This window comes from Sminthopsis crassicaudata, chromosome 5 (genome assembly GCF_048593235.1).
Source record: "Sminthopsis crassicaudata isolate SCR6 chromosome 5, ASM4859323v1, whole genome shotgun sequence".
Classification (NCBI taxonomy): Eukaryota; Metazoa; Chordata; class Mammalia; order Dasyuromorphia; family Dasyuridae; genus Sminthopsis; species Sminthopsis crassicaudata.
In genome coordinates, this window is record NC_133621.1 from 54,490,198 (window position 1) to 54,513,938 (window position 23,741).

The window sequence follows — 23,741 nt, forward strand, 5'->3', positions numbered from 1 at the left end:
ATCCTCTGGGTTTGGTTTGGAAAAAAGAATGACCACCTTTCCTCGGGAGATGGAATGAAGATGATAATACAGGAATACATCTGAATTTTGTGAGATGAGGAGAAAGGAAAAAGAGGTAGCTCCTTTCAGTGAATAGTCTCCAATTTTTCCCCTATGAAGTATGAGCCAAGATAAAAGGGTTGTAGAAGACAAGGATGGATTAAAAAAAAGAATAATCACTGTCATCAGCTGAAGAGTGAAGTGATTAGGGAGGTGCTGCAGTAAAGAGATCCAATTGAGATGATGTAACATAAATCAATAGTGAACCCAATCAGTATGCTTTTGTGAATTTCTCTAACTTGGATCAACAGCTCAGGGATGAGAATGGGTCACTGTTTACAGGCTTCCCTTAGCTCTGATTCCTTTATTACTTTAAGTGACTTTAGAACCAGCTCATCATTTTAAGTATGTTTGGAAGGTCTTCTCTCTTTTGCAGATCTGGGAGGGGGAAATAAAGGGAATAAAAGAGAAAAGGCTGGGAATGTATATTTCTCATAGAGATGATATGAGCCTATAAAAGTTAAAACATTTTTTCCTTCAAATTCAACTATGGTTTTGCATTAAAAATGGGGATTTTATAATGCTTGATTTGTCCTTTCAAAGAGAACAGACTTCAGAGAATTCCCCACTCCGCCCACTTCCCACTCTATACAATCTGGTAATCACAAAAAAGAAAATTTAAAAGGCAGTAAGCTCATTGTCTTTTGAGGTATCAATATTCTTGAGAAAAATCATTGATTGAAAAAGAAAATCTTGAAAAAGACAATTTTTGAACATTTCCAAAGTAATGAATTATTGTGTCCTTGGGTTTATATCATTTTATTGTACTCCCTCACTCCTTCCATTCTCATTCAATTTACTACTTAGATCTTTAAAAATCATGATCAATGTTCTGTGTTCTTCTCTAAATTGTCTTTAAAATAATATTGCAAGCAATTTTCATTTAATCACTAAGCCCCTGAAAGGAATATTATGGACATATTTAAAATTCTTCTGATTTAAGAAATATCTGAATAGAAACTTCACAAATAGTAGCCAATTCATCTATGCAAAGACAGAGAGAGGGATTATGCATCTCTAAGGGCCTTTGATTAAATGATGACAATATCCCACTTACACTCTCATAAGGAAATGATAACATAAAAATATTTCTTAACTTGGTGCTGCTCTCATATAAGACACAGCTCATAGGATGAAAGGTAGATGACATTCCTTCCATTACTCACTTACCCCCACCTTTTATAAAATATAATGATTTGGTCTCCCTATCTTCCTTACTTTGAAAGAACTTCATGGTGGCTTTTACTTACTTTATTAATTTCCTGGGATAATTGTTCCCTCTATAGGCAATCTATTGCCTACCTCCTGCTGCCTCCTAGCACTCATCATATTAATGCAAAACTTAGTGAGAAAAGCTGGTGGATTTAGCTCACTACAGCTCAGAATTCCCAAGCTCATGCCATTCATTAACATTAGTCTCTTTTCCCAGTAATTGAGATTACAGATGTGTGCCATGACAGCAGACAATTTCTTTTAGTGATTGCTTTATTTTTCCACTTTAAAGATCCTTTTTTAAATTATGTGCAAAAATTATTAACATTAGTTTTTTAAAAATTTGAGTTCTAGATTTGAGTTTTTAAAAATTTGAGTTCTAGATCTAAAAATTGTTTTAGATAAATACTGTTTATCCCTTTAAGGAAAGCTCCTTTTATTCCTATACTTTTAGTGGTTTTTTTTTTTTAAACTAGGAATGTGTTACACTTTATCAGTAGCTTTTTTCTCCTTCAACTATTGAGAGAATTGTATTATTTCTGTTGGTTTTATTATTGATAGGGTTAATTATTCTGTTACTTTTTCTAATCTTGAATCCCTCCCACATTCCTGATATAAATCCTATCTTGTCATAGTATAAGATCTTTGTGATATAGAAAGCTGTAATTTCCTTGCTACTATTTTATTAAAATGTTGTGTACCAATATTTATTAAAGAAACTAAATAAGTTTATTTCCCCCCCCCCTTTTTTGCTCTTTCTGGTTTAGGTATCAATCCCATGTTTATCATAAAGGAATTTGATAGAACTCTTTTTTTACCTCTACAGTATTAGAATGAATTGTTCTTAAAATGTTTTGTAGAATTCATATATCTATCTGATTCTGGTGACTTTTTTCTTAGAAGGCCCATTGAAAACTTATTCAATTTATTTTTTTCCTAAGATAGGGTTTAGTATTTTATTTTCTCTTCCATTAACTTATATTTTTATAAATACTTATATGTTATATATTTATATTATATTTCTTTTAGTAAATATATATTATATTTTAATAGTTACCAATTTAACTAAATTACAAGATTTGTTGGCATATAATTGGGAAAAATAGTCTAACAGTTGTTTTAATTTCATCTTCATTGGTGGTGAACATACCCTTTTAATTTTTGATACTGGGAATTTGGTTTTCTCCTTTTTTCAAATCAAATTAATAATTTATTTTTTTCATAATATCAGCTGCTATTTTTTGTTAGTTTTCTATTTTTACTTTCCATTTTATTAATCCTACCTTTTATTTTCAAAATTTCCAATTTGGTGTCTAATTAGGGATTTTAATTTATTCTTGTTCTAGTTTTTGTTAGTTGCATATCCAATTTTTTAAAAAAAATTTCCTCTATTGTATTGATGTAGGCCTTTAGAGGTTCAAATTTTCTTCTCCCCCATCCCAGTACTTCTTTGGCTGCATCCCATAAATCCTGCTATGTTATTTCATTGTTGTCCTTCTCTTTAGTGAACTTATTGATAATTTTTGTGATTTATTCTTTGATCCACTCCTTCCTTAGGATTAAATTATTAGTTCCCAGTTAATTTTTAACCTGTGTGTTGATGGGTCTTTTGAATGTAATTTTGTTATATTGTGATTTGATAAGGATGCATTTAATATTTCTGCTTTTATGTGTTTGTTTATATGTTTTCCATATCCTAAAAAATTCATTTTTTATATAGGTTCCCTGTACCACCAAAAATAGTATAGTTGATTTTATTCAAAAGTCTATCACATTTAACTTTTCAAAAATTCTCTTTTTTAAGTACTTTCTTTTTTATTTTTGATTAGATTTATCTAGTTCTAAGAAGAGAAAGTTGAGGTTCCCCACTTGTATAATTTTACTGGCTATTCCCTCCTGAAATTCACTTAACTTTTCTTTTAAGAGTTTGGATGCTATTCAATTTGATGCACATATATTTAGCATTAATGTTAATTCATTTTAATGTTACCTTTCAGCAAAATGAAGTTGCTATGCTTTTCTCTTTTAATTAATCTACTTTTGCTTTTGCTTTGTCTGAAATCATGACTGATACTACTTTTTTTTTCCTTCTTCTTCTTCTTCTTCTTCTTCTTCTTCTTCTTCTTCTTGTTCTTCTTCTTCTTCTTCTTCTTGTTCTTCTTCTTCTTCTTCTTCTTGTTCTTGTTCTTCTTGTTCTTGTTCTTCTTCTTCTTCTTCTTCTTCTTCTTCTTGTTCTTGTTCTTCTTCTTCTTCTTCTTCTTCTTCTTCTTCTTCTTCTTCTTCTTCTTCTTCTTCTTCTTCTTCTTCTTCTTCTTCTTCTTCTTCTTCTTCTTCTTCTTCTTCTTCTTCTTCTTCTTCATCTTTTTTTAACTTTAGCTGAAGCTTAATAGATTTTGCTCCAGGCCCCTATTTTTACTTTGTGTGTGTCTCTCTCTGTTTGAAGCATGTTTCTTGCAAACAACAAATTATAGAATCCTAGATTTTTAATCCACTGTACTATACATTTTGGTTTTATGATTTCCATTCCATTCTTACTCAGTTATGATTACTATGTATTTCTCTCCATCCTGGTTTCCCCCCCTGTTTATCCTCCTCTCTCTCATTCCTTTCACCCTATCTGTCCTCAGAATTGTTTTTCTTCTGACTATTGTCTCCTCAATTCCATCTTTATTCTATCAGTCCTCCCATTTTTGGTGAACTATTGTACATCTTTTCCCATTTGGCCAATTTTCCTTTTTAAGGAGTTTGCTTCAATGCATTTTGTATATATTTTTCCCATTTATCCAATTTTTCTTTTTAAGGAATTCTTCTCTTCAGTGTATTTGTATTTGTATCTCTCTCTCTCTCTCTCTCTCTCTCTCTCTCTCTCTCTCTCTCTCTCTCTCTCTTTAAAACCATTTAGCCTGCTTATTTTTTAAGGTGTTTATTTTCTTCGGTATTTTTTTGTGTCTCCTTTACAAAGTTGTTGATTCTTTTTTCATGATTTTCTTTCATGACTCTTATTTATTTCCCCAACTTTCTTCTTTCTCTCTTATTTGAATTTTTAATTTTTTGAGTACTTCCAAGACTTGAGAGAAGTTTATATTTCTTTTGAAGCTTTGAGTGTAGCTTATTTAATTATCTTCTTCTGAGTTTGTGTTTTTAATCTTCCCTGTCACCACAGAAATTTGCTTTGGAGAGGTTCCTTTTGTCTGTTGTTGTATGCTCATTTTCCAGCTTATTTCTTGACTTTTAACTTTATGTTAAAGTTGGGCTCTTTTTCAGGGATAGAGGGAGCCCTGTTTCAAGGCTTAGTATTTTTACATTTCTGTTTCAGATCTAGTAGTGGGGCCTAATATATTTTTGATTCTTCCAAGGTGATGAATGAGATCTAAGTAGAGGAGGTGGTTAGCACTCCCTGCCCATGCTCTGGTTTGTAGCAACTGTAAGCATTCTTTTCTATTCTGGAACTGTGACCCTTCCTTTGTAGTTGCATGCACTAATGTGCTAATGCTCCTCCTTAACCTGAGACTGTGATCCAGAATTGCATATGGGCAATGCAACAGAGTCCTACACTCTGTGTCAACAAAGTTCCTCTGTAATCTCCTGCTGACAGTTGCCTAACCCCCTAACTATCTGTGGGCTGAAAGCTCTATATTCTGCTATAGTAGATTCAGTCACTTCCAACATCTGCTATTAGTTTACCTGGACACAGTTTATACATGCATACCTTGTGATGGAATATGCTCTACTCTCACCCAATGAGATAAATCTTTCTGCTTGATCTAAGTTGCCTGAAGTCTGGAAAATTGTTTGGCTTCTCCTCTTCTTCCTCTTCTTTTTTCCTTCCTATTCTCCTTCCTTCCTTCTATCAGGGCTGGAGCTCTAGCCTATAAAATCTTTCCACAAATTCATATTGGCCAATGTTACTTAATCTATTTTATATTTATCATTGTTGTTGTTGTGTGGATGTGGAATGGTATTTGCTCTGCAATTTGTAGCTTAGTGCCTATTTCTATGTGGCTCCATTTAATAAATCAAATATTTTGAAATTTGAAGTATTTCAAGGCTGTCATACTCATATTTAAAACATAATATCATAGGCAAGGATTATTGTTAAAAAGGAAATGAGTGTGCTTTGCTTCTGGGAAAAGCACTGAATAACTTTCCAAATGTAAGATGGCTATGAGTAGTCTTCAGAATATTGCCAATGTAAAAATTGCTCAGGAGAAGTATTATAACTGATAGTGGAGAAATAATGTGTGACTAGAACAGATACAACATGGAGAAGGCAAGGGGTCAATTCATGGAAAACTCATGTATTCTATGGGTACTTTAACAAAGGTAAGAAATGTAGAGGAAAGACACCAGAACACAGAGTGGGCTCCTGACAGAGTATTTATAGGAGACATGGACAATAACAAATGAACTATGAACTCCACAATTGAATGAAGTGTCCATATTGAGGAGATTACAGGTCTAACAAAAACAAACAAACAAACAAACAAAAAAAACAAAAACAAAACTAAAGAAGTAAGCCAGTAGACTTAGTTAAATGTAAAAAACAAAACAAAACAAAACAAAAACTATTGTTGACAATTTACATAAATGTGTGCTAAATTTAGGATTTTGCTATATTATTTGCTTTCCTCTGTTACAATGTAAATTCTTTAAGATTAAGGAAATGTTTCCACTATGCTATACAAACTGTGTACAATAAGCACTCACACTATTATGCCCAAAGTACTCAATAAAAATTAGTTTGCCAGGATGACAATATTATGGTTGAGTATTGTCTTGGAGAAAATGAACAAATTGATTATAAAGTTTTTTTCCAATATAAAATATCATAAAAACAAAAAGATGAGAATTCAGTATTGTGGAATTAATCTTCCTTATGGTTGGCATATTTTCCACTTCTTGATTTTGGATTAAGCACAAAGTAATTATATGAAAAGGATAAACTTTTATAGAAGATTAACTGAACACATTGTGTCCACATTCTTGATGTTTAGGTATAAGTCCTGGGCACAGCTAAGTGAATCCCTTACTCTATAATCAAAATGCAAGTGTGACCACATTTTCATTCTTATAAAATTTAACATCAACTACACAGAATTCAACACACCCCCATTTAGTGGAAATTCTTTTTTTAGAGAATATTTTTTTTTTTCTTCTTGATAAATTTTTTTCTTGATAAGATAATTCTTTTAGAATTTCTTTGATTTTCTCTTCATGATAAATCAATCACCGTTTCTGGCATGTTTTTTCCCCCCAAATCCCCTTGATTCTTGACAGTGTAAAGAGTTCCTATATTATTTCTCAAAAATTCCTAAATTTCTTGCATGATTTCTTTACCATGGATGTTATAAATATTTTAGTTTACTTTTTATTTCATGAACATACTTTCATTGTCTATCATTTGGTCTAAACATTTTGGAGATTACATGGAGGTATATTTCCTTTCACAATTTCAGTATTAATGACTTCCATATATTGTTTACAACTTTTTTTTTAAGTCTTTCACTTACATTCTTTGCTTGGCTATCTTATTAATTATCACACACACACATATATATTTGTATGTATGTATGTATATTTATCCTGTATGCACCTTATCGAAATTAGGAAGTGTGTTTAGTTAGCAGTTACTCTTTGATGAACAATGGATTAATATTAAGATTTGGTTTGTTGACAACTCAGTTACTTTAAGAATATAATCATAAATTCAATTGCCAAGCCACATGCTAGATATTTTATGGTTTAAAAACATTACCAAGATTGAGAATTGAAAGAAGAAAGAAAACAAAAGGAGAAAATCAGAAATGCATGGACTACTACTTTGGAGATTTCTTTCAATCTTAATTTAAAGAATTGCCATAAAAGTTCACATTTCCATATCACTTATGTTTAGAGAGGACTTGGGTCAGAACTCCATGAGGTAAGAAGTGGAAATATTACTATTCCCATTTTGTGGATGAGAACGTATGGCTCAGACAGGTACACTATAATTTAACTTTAATCATATGGCTATGAAATGGCAAACCTTTTTGGATGTAAGTTCAATGATCATTCCATTCTATACAAAATGTCTTTTGATGAATTGACTATATTATAGCTTTTACCTCATCTTGATTCCTACTTCTGTCCCCATACTATTTATAGAAAGCCACAATAAATTTAGTTGAGATGAATGGTTGCTTAAAAAAGCTTTCAAGGATATGTCTTGGGGTCAATTTATTCAGTTCAATCTTTTTACATCTATAGTGCTATATCATCGGTTAGCAAGTATTTTTTAAATAGCTGTCAGTTTATTCAGTACTGTTTTCTTACATCTATAGTACTATGTCATCAGTTAGCAAGTATTTTTAAAATAGTTGCTATGTGTCAGGCACCAAAGACCTATGACTAATGGTCATTAATTGATTGGACTGATTGACTGATTCATTAAGTGGGTACTTACTATGTCTGTTGTATTAAACTGCATTTAGGGAGCTTGCTAAGTCAAGATGATAATATATACAAATAAATGTGCTAAACTGACATTCTAAAATAATGATATCACACAAGATACTAATGATATCACTTTTACAAGCTACTCAAGTAGACTGAGCAAAATCACAAAAATTATTCTTATAGGTTTTACTATAAATTTATATTACATAATTTCAATTGGGACCTCACTTCCAGAAGGCAATCTTTTTATGTCTTCTTAATTGACTCATTGTCTCACTCACCATATCAACTTTTCCAAACTTTTTCATCCCTCTTCAAAACTCTCCTGTCCTCATCCTTTATCTCAAGTGAGGACTTTGCCTCATATTTCAATGAAAAAGTTGATTCCATTGTCAGAGACTTCCTTCTCCCCTTTTTTCTCATTTCATTTCAGTCAGATGCCATTTGCAACTATGTTCTTTGGCCACAATAACTCATCTCATATAAAAAGATGGTCCTGCTCCTTGCCAAACAAAGGTCCTCTTTGTGTGTAATTCTTACCTTCCATCAAGTTTTCTATAGTTTCCCCTTCTCTCATTTCCATTTGTCTGTTTCTATTAGTTGTTTCCCTGATACCTACAAAATAATCATGTTTTCCCTTCCTCAAAAAATATCATTTGATAAATTGTATCTTGTGGGTTATTATCCCATATGTTATATATCTTCAACTTTTTATGGCTACTCTTCTTAAGAAGGTTGTCTGTGACCAATGTATTTCCTTTCTTCTCACTCTCTTCTTAACCCTTTCTGGCCTGTGATGTCATTACTCAAATGAAAATGGTTCTTTACAAAGTTTCCAGTGATCTTTTAATTGTAAAATTGAATTATTTTCCTTCCTCATCCTTCTTGTAGACTTCTCTGAGTCTTTGATACTCTAAGTCATTATCTTCTTGATGTTTTCTGTTTTCTGGATTTTCATCACAAACTTCTTTTCTTTATCTTCTAGCTGTCTCACTGCTCCCTTTGTTATATCTTCATGCAGGTTAAGCATATGAATGTTCCCTAGGTCTGTGTCCTGAGACTTATTTTCTTTTATCTTTTGACTATTCATTTGCTGATCTTATTGCTTCCCCTGGATAAAATTATCTCTGCTGATTCTTAAATTTAACTTTCTTAGTTCTGTTTTACAAATTTTGAAATGATACATGTACTACCTGCCTCATAGTGTTGTAAAGAGGCTCTCATAGGCTCTCATATGTAAAATGCTTCCAAAATGTAAAGTGCTATAAAAAGCTAATTCTTAAGGAGAAATCATTTGATGTCAATTCAGGCTGACATCTCACATAATAATAGAATAGTATCAGATATTATCCCATTTCTTGTGTCTAAATACTCTGGACAGTAAGAGCAAGTCTTTCTTCATCATTTTGGACCAGAGATTGATTCTGGGAGAAAACAGAGAAGAGAATAGACATTTATATATTCCCTAGAATGTGTATGGCACTGTGCTAATTGTTATTTTGATTGCTTTACAAATACTCATTTGATATTAAAGTAGAAGATATTTGTTATTGTTTAAGAAAAGATTCATTTCCAAATGGAAAAGGAGCTATATAAGTCAATCACATCTACTGAAAATTTGACCAATTTGTTCAGAGAGAAACACAGGATGAACTATATTAGGTTTTCATTTCTCACATGTGACTTTGAAATAAACAGCTATGGTTGGTTTTAAGTGCATTGTGTGGATCAGAACCTTTCCACAGACTTTCAGCAATAGGCCAGATGAAGATTCTACTTATAATAAACCTCAAGGTAAGAAGCAAAAAGAGGACATGGGTATTGCAAAGTCTTGAGGTTTCTTCATCTTGAGGTTAAGGAAAAATAGGTTTATTACACTACAAGTACAACAACTCAAATCAAGGGGGAAGGTTAACCAAAAGGATTTTGTACATATTGCGTGTTGAACAATGTTTTTCCTATTATCCAAAAAATAAGTTGAAAAATTATTTTTACTGAACTGATTGTATTTAGCACTTGATTTAGCATTTTGTAGGCAAAGCTTGAGACAAGACTAAATTGGAATCTACTGGAGGGTAACTGGAAGAGTGAGGAACCCTAGAATTGATGTCAAAAAAGAATCAATTAAAGAAAAGAAAGATATTTATGTCAAAGAAGAGAAGATGAAGACACATGGTAACTGCATTCAAGAAATTGAAAATGGTTTGTTATGTGTAACCCAAGAATGTAGAGTCAGAGGCAGAGAGGCAAAGCTTGACTTAGTATCAGGGAAGCCTTTCTATATTGGCACTGTTCCATAGCAGGACTGAATGACTTTCTTAGGGAGTGGGCTTTCTCCTGACTGGAAATCTAGAAGCTAGGGTTGGATTTCCATCTGCTGGGCAGCATATAGCAACATTTAAAAAAAACTGTATCAGACTACATACCCTGTGAGTTATTTTCCAATTTTCAGAGAGATTCTGTGAACCATTAAATATTTAAAAAAAGCCCAAGAGCGGTTGGTTAAAAAAAATAGCACCTTTTTGTTGTTGGGCAGGCGTAGAATTAGAGAGGTCACAATCTTTACTGCAATAGCTGAGTTTTTTGGGTTTTTTTTTTTTTTTGTTTGTTTGTTTTTTTTTTTTTTAATCCAAGAGGTGGTCATTTTTTCCCCCTCAACAGGACACTCTATGTTCATTCTGAAAACCAAAGGGAGTATTTTACAAGTTGGTAAACTCCAGAATCTAAGGTTCATCCATCCAGAACCAGGCTACATTTGTCTTTTTGATAACTAGTAAGTACTACAATAAATTGATGAAACATCTTTCTTTTGCTTTGCCTGAGAATGAAGTTGGACTTTATAGTGGTGTTCTGCCTATTTATTTTGAAGCAATTAATGACTCTATTCTTCAGTGGTCTCTTAAATTTTCTATCCACTAAGAGGTTGAATAGTAAAATGATATTTAGTAGATTTTGACATTTTGGCTTTCTTTAAAAAATATTTTTTAAACATGAACATTTTTGCACAGCTAGATATGTGCTTGTGGTGAATAACCTTGGATAGAATTTTGGATTTAGGGCATTTTTGAAGAAATATACTTCATTGAAATAATTTGGAGTTTTTAAATAGGGCTTTTGGAGTTTCTAAAAAAGAGTGAGAATGATGCCTTGAGTATAGTCTTATATAGGAAGTATTCTGCATACAGCCTGCCCAAAGAACACAATAAAACAAATTTTGGGACTCTCTTTATCAGGCCTATTATTCATTAATTTCGTGTATGTATGAATAAAGCACACATTTGACCAAAAATAACACATCCAAGTTTTGGATAAATCTTTTCAATTTACTTGACAATTTCTATACCCACTCAAATGGACTTTGGTGAATAAATGGTTTCACTATTTTTTCCAGTATTTGTTAACCATAATTTATCCCAGAATTCTTATCTTGTCTAATTCTTGTCTATATTCTTGCCAAAGTCCTTCACAGATGACCTATACAACATACTGCTTTTATTTTGAATGTTTTATTATTTTGTGCATATCAGTATAATATTCAGGATGTCCATTTGTTATCTCTTGTTCTTTCTGAAAGTTTGGTTATCTCCTTTTCAAATTTGCTATGTCTTTGATGGCATATTTTACACTTCTTATGATCTTCATTGGTAATATGCTTCAACCTTGTTGATGTTGATCCTCGCCATTTTCTCACACCGTTTGTAACACATGCTTTATAAATTTTAGTGATCACAATGTTAAGCATCTATCTCTATTTAAAAATGCATTGGATCTTGAAACATATTATGTAATATGAATCATATTTATTTTCCTTTGTGGGCTCACTCTGTTAACTTACTAATATTGACAGGTCATGGTCTGGAGGAAATTTGATTACTATTCCTTTAGAGCTTTTAGAGGCAACCCTGATGGGTAATGGTTTTCTAATATTATTATTGTGCTCCGTAATATCATTCAGCAGGTAAAATTAGCTTTTAGAAAAATATCTTACTGAGAATATATATTAAAACAGTAACTATAAAAACTTCTCCATCTCATCCCATATAAGAATAAATTTTCACATTGCCTATACAGGATCCTTACAGGATGTATGCAAATGTATAAATTTAAAGTACAATGGTAGTCATACTTCTAAATGACACATGAAAGAAATGGAGTTTTAGGATTTCTTTTGCCAGGGATAACTGGCACCCAAAGTCCTTTTATTTATAATTAAAGTTATAATAAGGTGTCCTTTAGGCTTAATTCTCTATTGAACTCAATGAATCAGTGCAATTCTATAGTTTATCACCAGCATTTATTTCTGCTTCAGGGGGTTATATCATTGAAGAAGCTGTCATCCTGAAGGCATTGTTTTCACCTCTATTTTAAATCCTTTCTTTGCCATTAGATTCTATCACACTAACTAACAGAAAGTGGTTGCTAACTTGGAGGGCAAGTTGAGCTGACACGCAGTTGGCAACAGTGAAGCAGAAAAGAAGTGCGCAGCATTCAGAGATTTGGTGTATAGAATTCACTCATCTGGGTCAGGACACTTGCAACCATCAAGACTGGTTTGGGCAAATGATGGGCAAATTCAGAAGTTGCTAAATAAAAAAACAAGAACTCCACAGGATATATCAGCAGGGGTGTTCATCCTTCTTTAAGAAGGCAGGATTTAATTCCAATAAAAGTAAAGTACAAGTGAAGCTTAGAGAGATGAAAGATTCTTGGCTCAGTATGAAAGCAGATGAAATTCAGTTCTATGCTTGATAGCAACAATCCAAAGTGCTTTTATGAAGTCTTCAAAGTTATTTATGGGCCAAAGATTCAGGGTCCATCTCACCTACTCAGTGCTATTGAAGCCATATAGACTACTGATAAGGAAATGATCTAAAGAGATGGGCTGAATGCTTCCAAAGTATATTCCACAGACTGTCATCAGTAAATGCTGAAACTACTGACTATTTACCTCTGGTTGAGGTTAATCCTTCCTTAGCTGAAGTTCCAACCAAAGAAGAGGTTTGCACTGCCATTAGATTAATTTCACGTGGCAAAGTACCTGTTGCTGATTCTATTATAGCTGAGATTTACAAGGTAGGATGTACACTGCTCATACAAAAGTTGACTGATATTTCCCAGGCAGTAGTTTCTCCTCCCTGACCCTGGAGTTCGAGAATGCATTCAATGTCCATCTCTACCAAGGTAAAGACAGTGGGACTTTCACTGGAGTAGTGGGAAATTCTATTCTTCAAAGAAGAACAATGTTTTTCTTTCTACAATTTTGTACAAGGAAATAAGGTTTTCTTCTTACATTTTTAGTATAAGCATGTATCTTTCTAATAAAGATTTTACTTAGAGGAGTAGACTGGCATATAGGATGATAGACAGTGATATCTTTTTTTTAGTGATTGATGACATCTACAATGCTTTTAATTTTCCTGGAATCCTTTGTTCTTTGAGATATTTTGAAAATTCCTCCCCAAGATGCCTTTAAAATCATGTCTATTCCAAGATTTATATTTCTGTTGCACATATTTGGTCAGGCCCAACTGGTTTTCCTGACTGCTTTTTTGCAATTCACATTTCCATTTTCCAATGTAACACATGTATTACTAAAGAATCAGAATCCAAATGTAGTGATTTTACTGTCTGAGAAGATAAGAATAAATTGTTATAATATTGCTGGCAAACATGCTCTACTTCCCATCTATTTGTTCTCTTCCTTTTTAGCTTTAGTTTCATCTGTAAATGCTCTTAAGATGATCAGAGTTAGTTGCTTATCACAGCATGCTCCTTTTCTTCCCTTTGTATGATGAACCTGTAATGCTGATAATCTTTTATCATGTTTCACAAATGAGGTTGCATTCTACATGAGTATTGACTTTGGCCACACCTCTTTTCTGTGCAAGGGCATATACTTCAATGGTTGAAGACATTTCTGTGCTCTTTTGGCCTCCTCACTGTGATGATTGCTTTATACTGGTTAAGTATCTGAGAAATGGCAGTTACCATAGCCAATATCTTTTTTTTTTATCTTTTTCTATTTTTCATAGTTAATAGGAGCCAATAAACAATCAATAAACATTTATTAAATACCTATATGTGCCAGGTACTATGCTAAGTGCAGTCAATAGCTTATTGTTAACTAGATACAGTGTCTTCCTTCATTTTGATGCTGGACACTAGCCATGAGAAATAAGTAAATGCATGCATATTTTAACTGAAAGAAAATTATTATGTTTCAGTTTTTCTCTTTTCAGGAAAAAAGAGAAGACTTGGAATTTCATTTATTGCAGTCATTTACAGAACATAAGTTGTAGGCATGCTCCTGCATTTATTAAACATTCTTGTTTTCCTCTGTTGAAACTTTTAAGGAAGGTATTGCATTAAATTCACACAATTAAGGTTTTGTGTTGTCAGAATTTATTGTGTTCATTTCCAAAGATGAGAATTTTTCTACCCAACTGTAGATTATAGCTTAATCACATGATTCCTTCATTATGTACTGACTTCCTTAGAATGGAAATACAGGATTCTGGAAACAAGAGAGACTGAGCAATGATAGAGAAGCAAATACCCATATGTTGTACAAAATGATTTCTCAGGAAATGAAGAAAAGTGACATTTGTTATATTTAATGATAAATTGATCCAAAAGAATTGTTTAAATGTTTCAGAAACCATTGCATTTTTCTCTTTTCTATTCTTTTCCATGTTTTATAACTATGGTCAGTCAGTGAGAGCAGCAGAAATACAGCTATAGTTACAGGGCAGGAATTACTCTACTGCTCTCTAGACAGTGTTATACAACGAGGGAAACCAATGATCCTATGCACTCATTTAGCTTTGATGGGCCTTCTATTTGTCATGGGAAAAAATAAGTCTTGGAGCTCATGACATGATTTCAATTGATGATTTCAAATTTAAGAACTATATCCTTCTTCATCCCACTGTGAAGGCCCCTATCATTTTTGTTATAAAAAGACTAAGTCTTAGATAGATAATAATCTACTATGTGACCTGGTGGATAATTATGGTGATAATACTGATGAAGCTAATCACAGTAACTGCTTCTTGCCTCTTTTTAAACCTGTTTCTTCTCTTTTCAATTCACTGTGCCATGTTTATCTCAGGTGGATGGCCTGAGACTTGATTTCTAAGGTAATCAAGATCTATTCACTATTAATTCTCAGGCCTTGTCATTTGATAACTGTAGCTCAGAAGAGCTATCTTAATGTACCTGCTCCAAAAGTTGTCAGGTCAGATTCAAGTTATTTACCAAGAAGACAACTTCAACTTGAACTCATAACTAGCTGGTTGTCAGCAATCTGAAGATTAGTGCCTCCCAAGTTAACTAGGTGATGTTTCAAAGAAGTGTTACAAAATTTTTCCAATTTACTAGAAATTTAGAATTTTATTATGCATATCCTCCTTCATTCCACTTTTGATCTTTTCAGATTGGCCTTCTTTTAGTTTCTTAAATATAATACCCCATACCTGTAACATACTCCCTCTTCACATTTTCTTAGCTCAGGTGTCACCTATCTGTGATCTTTCATGATCCTCTGCTAAAGGACTTTCCCCCAAACTACTTTTTTCGAATTTACATAAATGTGTATATTCTGTCTCTGCCATTGAAAGGAAATTCCTTGAAGAAGGGAGCTGTTTGATTTTTGTCTTTTGTCTTCAGCATCTGGCAGAGTGCCTTACATAGTAGGATGTTGCAAAAGTCTTAGCTAACTAAGCTTTAATAGTTTAACACTGTACTGACTTCTGAATACCCTGTATAAAATGCTTGTTAATTTACTGATTGGATCTCAGAGTTTATACTTTACTGCTATCTCCTTTGAGAATTCCTATGAGAAACACTGGACTGAGGCATAAAGAAGCAAACTTTGGGGAAGGCACTGAATTCACCTAATATTTAAAGGTATGTTCTATGATTATCAGTGGATGATCTTGATAGGAAGCCTGGCCGGTAATTGTTTCATACAGCATAGCGGGAAAGCCAGATTTTAAAGAAAGCTTTCAGATTAGTTGCTGAATAGGAATAATAATCCCATATGATCCTTCTTATGATCACTTAGGTAGGAATCCATCAATCCTTTCTAATCTGAAAGTAAGGACAATCTTTCAAAGAAAAATAAAACCTTATACATCTTCAAAAGGTAGACAACATTTCCTGGAAATGTATATACTTATATATACTTGCTTTGTTTCCTTTAGGGTGGAAATGGATACCCCCTTTCCCTGACATTGACTTAGAAAATAAAAGTCTACTATGCAGGCATTGTTCAGTCAGATATTACAAAAAAATCTCATCTTTATCCCCAGTTAAAAATAAAATAAATGTTATAAGCTCAAACACCTGACAGTCTCCTCTATCGTTAAAAACTGACATGTGGGGAATTACACTGCAGGTCTCCCAGTCCAAGTCACAGCTGGGTTTGATTATTCACAAGTGAAGAAATATCAGATGGAAGTTTATCCCTCATTTGACATTTACTCACTTGGTTACCTTCGTTAGGCCCGAATGGAGGCACAGAATTTTCTGTGAGTCAGATGATTCTGGCTTGCTCAACTGCACGTATTCAGAGACAATTTTGTTTATTGCATTTTAGTAATTCTTAACCTTGGGCTCCAAGTGAAGTTGCAGAGATGGATAGTTAAAGAGAACTGATGTGAAATTTCTAAAATAGTAATTTATGGTAATGAAGCTAAAAAAAAAGTGGCACACTCTTTTATTCTCTTCATTTTTCTTTTATTGCATCACAGCCTCCTCCTCTATGTCCTCCTCTTCCCTCCAAAAAAAGTCCAAAGATATATATATATATATGTGTGTGTGTGTGTGTGTGTGTGTGTGTTTGTGGTGTGTGTGTGTGTGTGTGTGTGTGTGTGTGTGTGAGACCCTCCAATAAAAAACTGGAACTGTGTATAAGGATATTGAGTAAATCTGATTTCATTAGTATAGGTAGATATAAGTAAATCCTTTCTCCCAATGTAGGTCACAACTTTCTCTACCACTATTCATAAAAATGAATTTACATAACTTCTAAAGGTATAACAAAATTTCCTGATGTGTGTAGAGATACTTGGTTGTGTGTGTGTGTGTGTGTGTGTGTGTGTGTGTGTGTGTGTAGAAATGTTTAATCCCTTCTCCTACTTACCTTAGAATGTCATGGAACTTGCAATCTTATTGGAGAAGACTTTCATGCTTGAAAAATTAGCTCATTACATAAGATAGTTCATAATTACCTGTTATGTTTATGGTAAATTCCTTTTCCATTTTCTCTTGTCTCGGTTCATTTCTATCCAATTGAATTCAACAGGTATTTATTAATTATCTTGTATATATCAAGAATTTTGTTAGGTTTTAGGGACATGAAAAAAAAGATAGTCCCTATCTTAGGGAGTATATATTTTCTGGGACAGTAAGACATATACAGTTGCACATGATTTGAATTTGGAGTTGTTGCCAAATGTACACTTGCCAAAATATTATTTTATGGCAAGCTTACACAGGGCAAATGCTCATAAGATCTCTTTTGAGAACTTTAGAATTATTTGTATGACATGGGAGACACTGGCACAGGATTGCCAAGCAGACATGCCATTAGTAGAGAAGGTGCTATATTCTATGAGCAAAGCAGAATTGAATTAGTTCAGAAAAAAATGAATGGTGCTGAAAATTAGAAAAGCTACTCCAAATGTTTATGTGTGATATAGGTATTCTGTACAGGAGGATCCTCTGTAGTCACCTTCACTCATCTAAGAAATATTTTATTTACCATTTATTTGTATGGAACACATTCTTGGTTAGATTGGAATACATGGTTTCCAAGGTCCCTTCCTACTCTGAACTCCCATGATTCTAAACTATTATTGTCTCCTTTTTTAGTGAATTTTAGAAAAGTGAACCTGGATATATGTGTATGTATATATATATATATATATATATATATATATATATATATATATACTATAATAAGTATAATTATATATACATATATATACATATACATACATATATATAGTATATATATAATATACATATATATATATATATACATACATATATGTGTGTGTGTATATATATATATATATATATATAGTTCTCACCTTGTAATCCTAACATATATATGTTGGGCATCATGCTTTTGTCCCTAGACCACAAATTTTCTGGGGTGTGGGACTCCTCAGAAGTATGGAATTCAGGCCTCTTCCCCCTTATCAGATCATAAATCTAAAGCTGGAAGGAACCTAAGTTATAATCTAGTTAAACTTCTTTATTCTATTTATAGTCCCAAGGAGGTTACACAATTCTAAGATTGTATGAAGTCATTTGCCTTCAGGGTTCAAACTCTTCCCATTGTGCCAGACTGTCTCTCCTCCAGGTTACAAATTCAGGTCACAAGTTCAGTCTAGTTTGTAAATATGAAAATTTGAGGATTCAAGACAAAGAGTGATGATAGAGGTGGTTTTACTTGAGGAAGTGAAGAGATTCTTTCCCCAGAATTAAAGTTATTTCTGTTGTTTCTCTGGCTTCTATTTTAGCCTCCCTCTAACATAGTTCGTTTTCCTTCAGAATACTCTTCAGTTCTATCTTGAAATCTTTTAGCTATTGTAGGAAATGTGGTTTTCTTAATTTTCTAAAAACAAGAGCAAAACCACAAAAAACAAATGTGTTACCCTGCTAACTCCCTGCTAACTCTTTCCCCCAGTGGGTCTGTTGGATAGCAGCCAGGTATGATACTTGATGTTCTGTGCCACCTGCATGAAATTTCCTTGGGAAAATCAATCGGGTACAGCAAGCTGCCGTACAGTGACACTACCCTGAGGGACATGGAAGAATTCATATATAAATAATCAGTGACATTTGTACCAATCCCTCTTGGATTTGCCATTGAAAGAGAACTAAATATATAAGGAAGCCCATCTTGGATATTTTATAAGAATAGATCTAGTGACTAGACCTGTGATTTTAATGATAATGGAAACTCTCAGGTGATGAAATTCCCCTTTCCAATATATGTTGACACCTCTGAAAGCATCTCAGAGGTCTGCTTAGAGTAATGGAAGTGTGACTCTGACTTAGGGTCACACAATTTATGTAAAAGCAAAATATGAACATGAGTCATCTTAGTTTTTAGATAAACTCTACTTACCATGCCATTTTATATATTCTGTTTATAAATAATTTTATGTTCATATTTATATTAATGATCCAAATCCTTTTGTATTTAATCTAGCAAAGAAGTCAGTTTTAAAAAAGCAAAATCTAAAGAAGAGGTGGTTTTATAATATTGGACACATTAATTATCTTCCATGAAAAAAATGTGGACCAAGCAGCAAAGTTTAGTATCTATGTGGTTGGTGTTGAAAGCAGGAAGATGTGGGTTCAAACCCTATCTTGAATGTTTATTAGTTATGTGTTGAGGAACAAATCATTTAAACTCTGATTCTCAGTTACATCATCTGTTAAAAGGGAACATCTCACATGTTGATATGAAGTTCAAATGAAATAATTTATGTGGAATTTTTTTGGAAACTTGAAACTTTATATAAACATTAATCATTATTTACATTATTCCATTATTAGAAATTTAAACATGAGTTTTTAACATAGGATATTTGAATATAATTAGTTTCTTCTTCTCAATTTTACTTAAGCACTTAAAATATTATTCTGAAAAGGAAGAGATAAGCTTCACCAGACAGCAACAGGAGCCTGATGGTTAAGAATCCTTATAATTGCAGGAGTACTTTATTACAATTGTATTTTATTTTTAGTTAGCCAAATATTATTTTTTCTCTCATCTTCTGTACTCTGTGGGGTTAAGAGGGATAATCTTGTAGTAAATATGCATTATCAACCAAAATAAATTGTTGTTTTGATCATGTCTAAAATATGTCTGATTCTGCATCTTGAATCTATTGTCTTCTGCCAGATTCATGCATTGTGTTAAATGTAAATATAAATATAGATGGCTATCTCTGTATCTAGCAAAACAGATGTTTGAAAAATGATTGGTTATTCAGCAAATATTTATTAAGTACCTATGATATGCCAGACACTATGCATTCCAAGGAAATCAAAGAAAATGAGAAAGGACATTATGGTAGCCCTTCTCATGATAGCCAAAAAATAAAAACTGAGAGATGACCTCTTATTGTGAAAAGGTTAACTGGACTGTGGCATATGAATATAATGGAATTTTATTGTGCTATAAGAAATGGAGAATTTTAGAGGAAACTTGGGTGAATTTTATAAACTGATGCAAAGTAAAGTAAGCAAACGTAGAATAATTATAAAATGAAATCTAAAGAAAAACAACTCTAATATACTTTAGAATTCCGATCAAGAAAATGATAAACTCCATGTCCAAATTAAGGTGAAACATACTATTCACCTCCCAATAGAGAAGAGATGAACTTAAAAAGCTGAAAGATAAGCATTTTCAGACATGAGCAAACGTGGAAACTTGTTTTGCTGGGCTAGGTAAAGATAATTGAAAGAATTAAAAAATGATCAATGATGATGAAGAGGAGTGTAGTATGAGAGAAAGATGAACAAAAATACTTGCTCCTTAAAAATTTAAAATATTAAAAAAAGAATAAAAATATGAAATAAACCTCTGTTCTTGAAAAGCTTCTAACTGGTTGTTTTTAGTTGTTTTAACTATCATAACAAACTATAATTGCTATTATGAATTTGTATCAATAATGAGGACTAAAGAAATAATTGAACCTAAATTCTAAAATTGTTAATGCTACGTGAGTCATGGATTTTGTTTCTCTACTTGGACCCCTTCTAAAGAAAACTTGGTAAGTATGTACACAGGTGTGTGTCTTCAAAGAATTGGAAGAGTACCCTGTATTAACACCTTTATGCTAAACCTAATGTAAGCCACAGCTATTTTCTGATCTGGTAACTAATAGCTCTAAAGCAATGTTTCTAGACTGTTATAATTTGAGTTGAATTTTATGAAGTGGCCATTTTCTCCTTTTTAAACTTTAGATTCTTCCTTCCCATAGGAGGATGTTATTTTATTTATATAAATTGTTCATACTTGGAGGTGACTTTTGAAGAGTATGGAAAGATCAAGTTCCTCTGTTATTTTGAAGTTGACCAAACTTATACCAAAATGAATAAAGAAATTAAATACTAAGAGATCAAAGTTAGATTCCACCAATTCTTGGATCTTAAATCAGATGTACCTATTGACAGATGTTCTATTTGTTCATATTCATATCCATGTAAATAGTGTAGATAAAAAATTACAAATTTTAGCATGGAAGATGGGCTTGTTCAGTTATTTGTTGTTTTCCATTCTGTGTTTGACAGAAGAGAGTCTAGGTCTTAAATACCACGGTATCTAGATCACGTCATGATACTGTCTAATGAAACACTCTTAAATTGGTGCTGCTTTAATGTTAATGACATGGAATTCATTTTTGTACTTTCAATGTCAGTGCAATAAAAATCATGATGTGCCAATGATTTAAATGATACAAAAAAACATTCTATACTACTATGCATGATGACTTAGAAATAAAATATTTATAATATTTTCATACTTTTCATTTGGGAGTATTCTTAAAAAATATGATTAATCTGAATTATGAATGTGTGCCCATATTGTCTATCCAATAGAATATAAATCCCTAGAGGACTGGGATTTTTTCATATTTATTTTTGTATAGACCACATATAGTTTGGTGTATAAGTACATAATATCTATTAATGGACTGCTCTGTTTTTCTACACAACAAATTTGTTGTGAAAGAAGTGTAAATTATACTATTGTAATCAATGTGAACTTTCTGCTAAAGCAGAACATCATGATGTTCTTCAATAAGTATGTTTTTGGGGGGAAGGGGGAAGAGGGAAGAACAGGAAGTTAAAATGCATTTATACAGTTTTCTTCCCCCCACCTTTTTTTTTTGATGAGGTAATTAGTGATTTGCCCAGGGCCACACAGGTAGGAGGAGGTGTTAAGTGTCTGAGGCCAGATTTAAAACTCTTGTCCTCTGGACTCCAGTGTTCTATCTACTGCACCATCTAACTGCCCCCATTTATATACTTTTTTATAAAATGTCATACTTTTCAGCATATATGCCAGCATATATGTTTCTCAATCATATGTCTTAGAGTTTCTGGAGGCAATTCCAATTTCAAATATTTTAAAAGGTCCAGTAATTCAAATATCCAGCAAATAGTAACTGAAAGAAAACAAACAAACAAAAAAACAAACTAATATGAACTGCAGTAAATCTAATATAGTTTACAAAATATTGAGTACAAAAAAATAGAACTATAAGTTGGAGAATTATCACAATTGCCTATGAAAATGGGTGCATGTTGGTGCAGTTGTTATATATCAATTGAACATATATATGTTATATATTTGTATCCATTTGGTACTGAGGATCAAGTGATGATCTTCATTGGCTTGATGGATGATGTTTCCCGACATTAAAAAAACACAAAACACTGGCTGAAGATGTTAATTTGATAGCCTAAACAAAAGTGGCAGGGAAGTAAATTTGATTTGCCTTGTACCCCAGTTTTTGATTTGGAAAATGTGGTGCTTTAGTATATATAAGCAAACTTTTTCACCATAGTTTATAATTCCCACTCTCTCCACCTCTTTGCCAAAGTTGGACGATGGAATAAGAAAACTCAGAGCTATATTCCATTCCATTGTGTCTCTGCTACATACCAATAAGCATACATGGCACATGCACAAATGTTGCATTGAATTGATATGGTATATCTGCTGGATTGAAAAGATGGAGTGAAAATGGCATTTCATTATCAATTCTGAATTATTCTTTCCCTCTTAACTATACTGTTATACAGCATGTCTGCTATGGATGCTTTTAGAATGCCACTTTTTTTTAAAAAGATAGTCAGATAATGATGAGGAATCTGGTTTTAAAACTTGAAAAGAAGGGGTTATTTCTGTTATATGGAGCAGTTCTCTATTATCCAGATAAATACAAGGGAAAGTTCTTTCAAATGTATATTTATCTTTGATGATCTAAACTCATTTTAATCTTCTGCCTCACTCCAATTTTGTGTTTTTCTCCTAAGTGATTTTTTGAAATTGTATAGAATATTGAATTGTCCAGCCCTGCTTGCTTATATTAATAAAGCCTAGTGCTGCCTTGAATCTTGGTGAAAAATCAATGCCTGATGTAGCTCTTGCTGAGGAAAAGAAAGTACCAGAGTCCTCTGTAAGTCTTTGAAATATCATCACTTTAATTTGATTTATGCCTTCAAACTTTTCCACATTCAGCAAAAATCTCACTTAGATGGTTTGTAAGAGTCAAGGAGCCAATACTTTTAACTCAACCAACATTAGTACTGTCTGTGAAAGTGTGAAAAATATATGGATAAAGGTGACAGGGTATTCTCTCTTCAAAATTCTTCTTTACCTCTGACATACATATTGTCTCAAGGTTTCTTCAAATTATTTCCATGACACATAATAGAGAAAAAAATGTGTTTAATGTTTTTTTTTTTGAGGAATGAAAGGTACAAGTTCTGTATTTGTGATTGCACTAGTTGAGGGAACACTCCTGCTAGTTTGCACCGGGGTGGAAATTCCCTCTCTTGATTCAGATCGACAACTAATCTATAATTTGTAGTTTATGAGAATTATAAGGGTATATTAAAAAAACAAAGTGTTGTATGTGCTTCATCATTTTTATTAGGATTATTTTGTTCAAGGATTAATTAAATGCCTCTAGTCTTCAATAATTAATTTGGGATAATGACATTGAACCTGATTTAATAATTTCATTGAAGCTGTTCAAAAATATATTTTTAACATCTATTTCTTCTCCATGCCATTATCAGTCTGTTATTTAGTTCTAATTAAAAGAGCTATTTGTTAATTCCTCCTTTAAGAGTTTGAATAAACTCTGTGTTCATTTTTCTATTTGACCCCGACTGGCATCTCTATCAGGACAAAAAAGGTTATGTGTGATGATTCCCATTTTAATTATGAG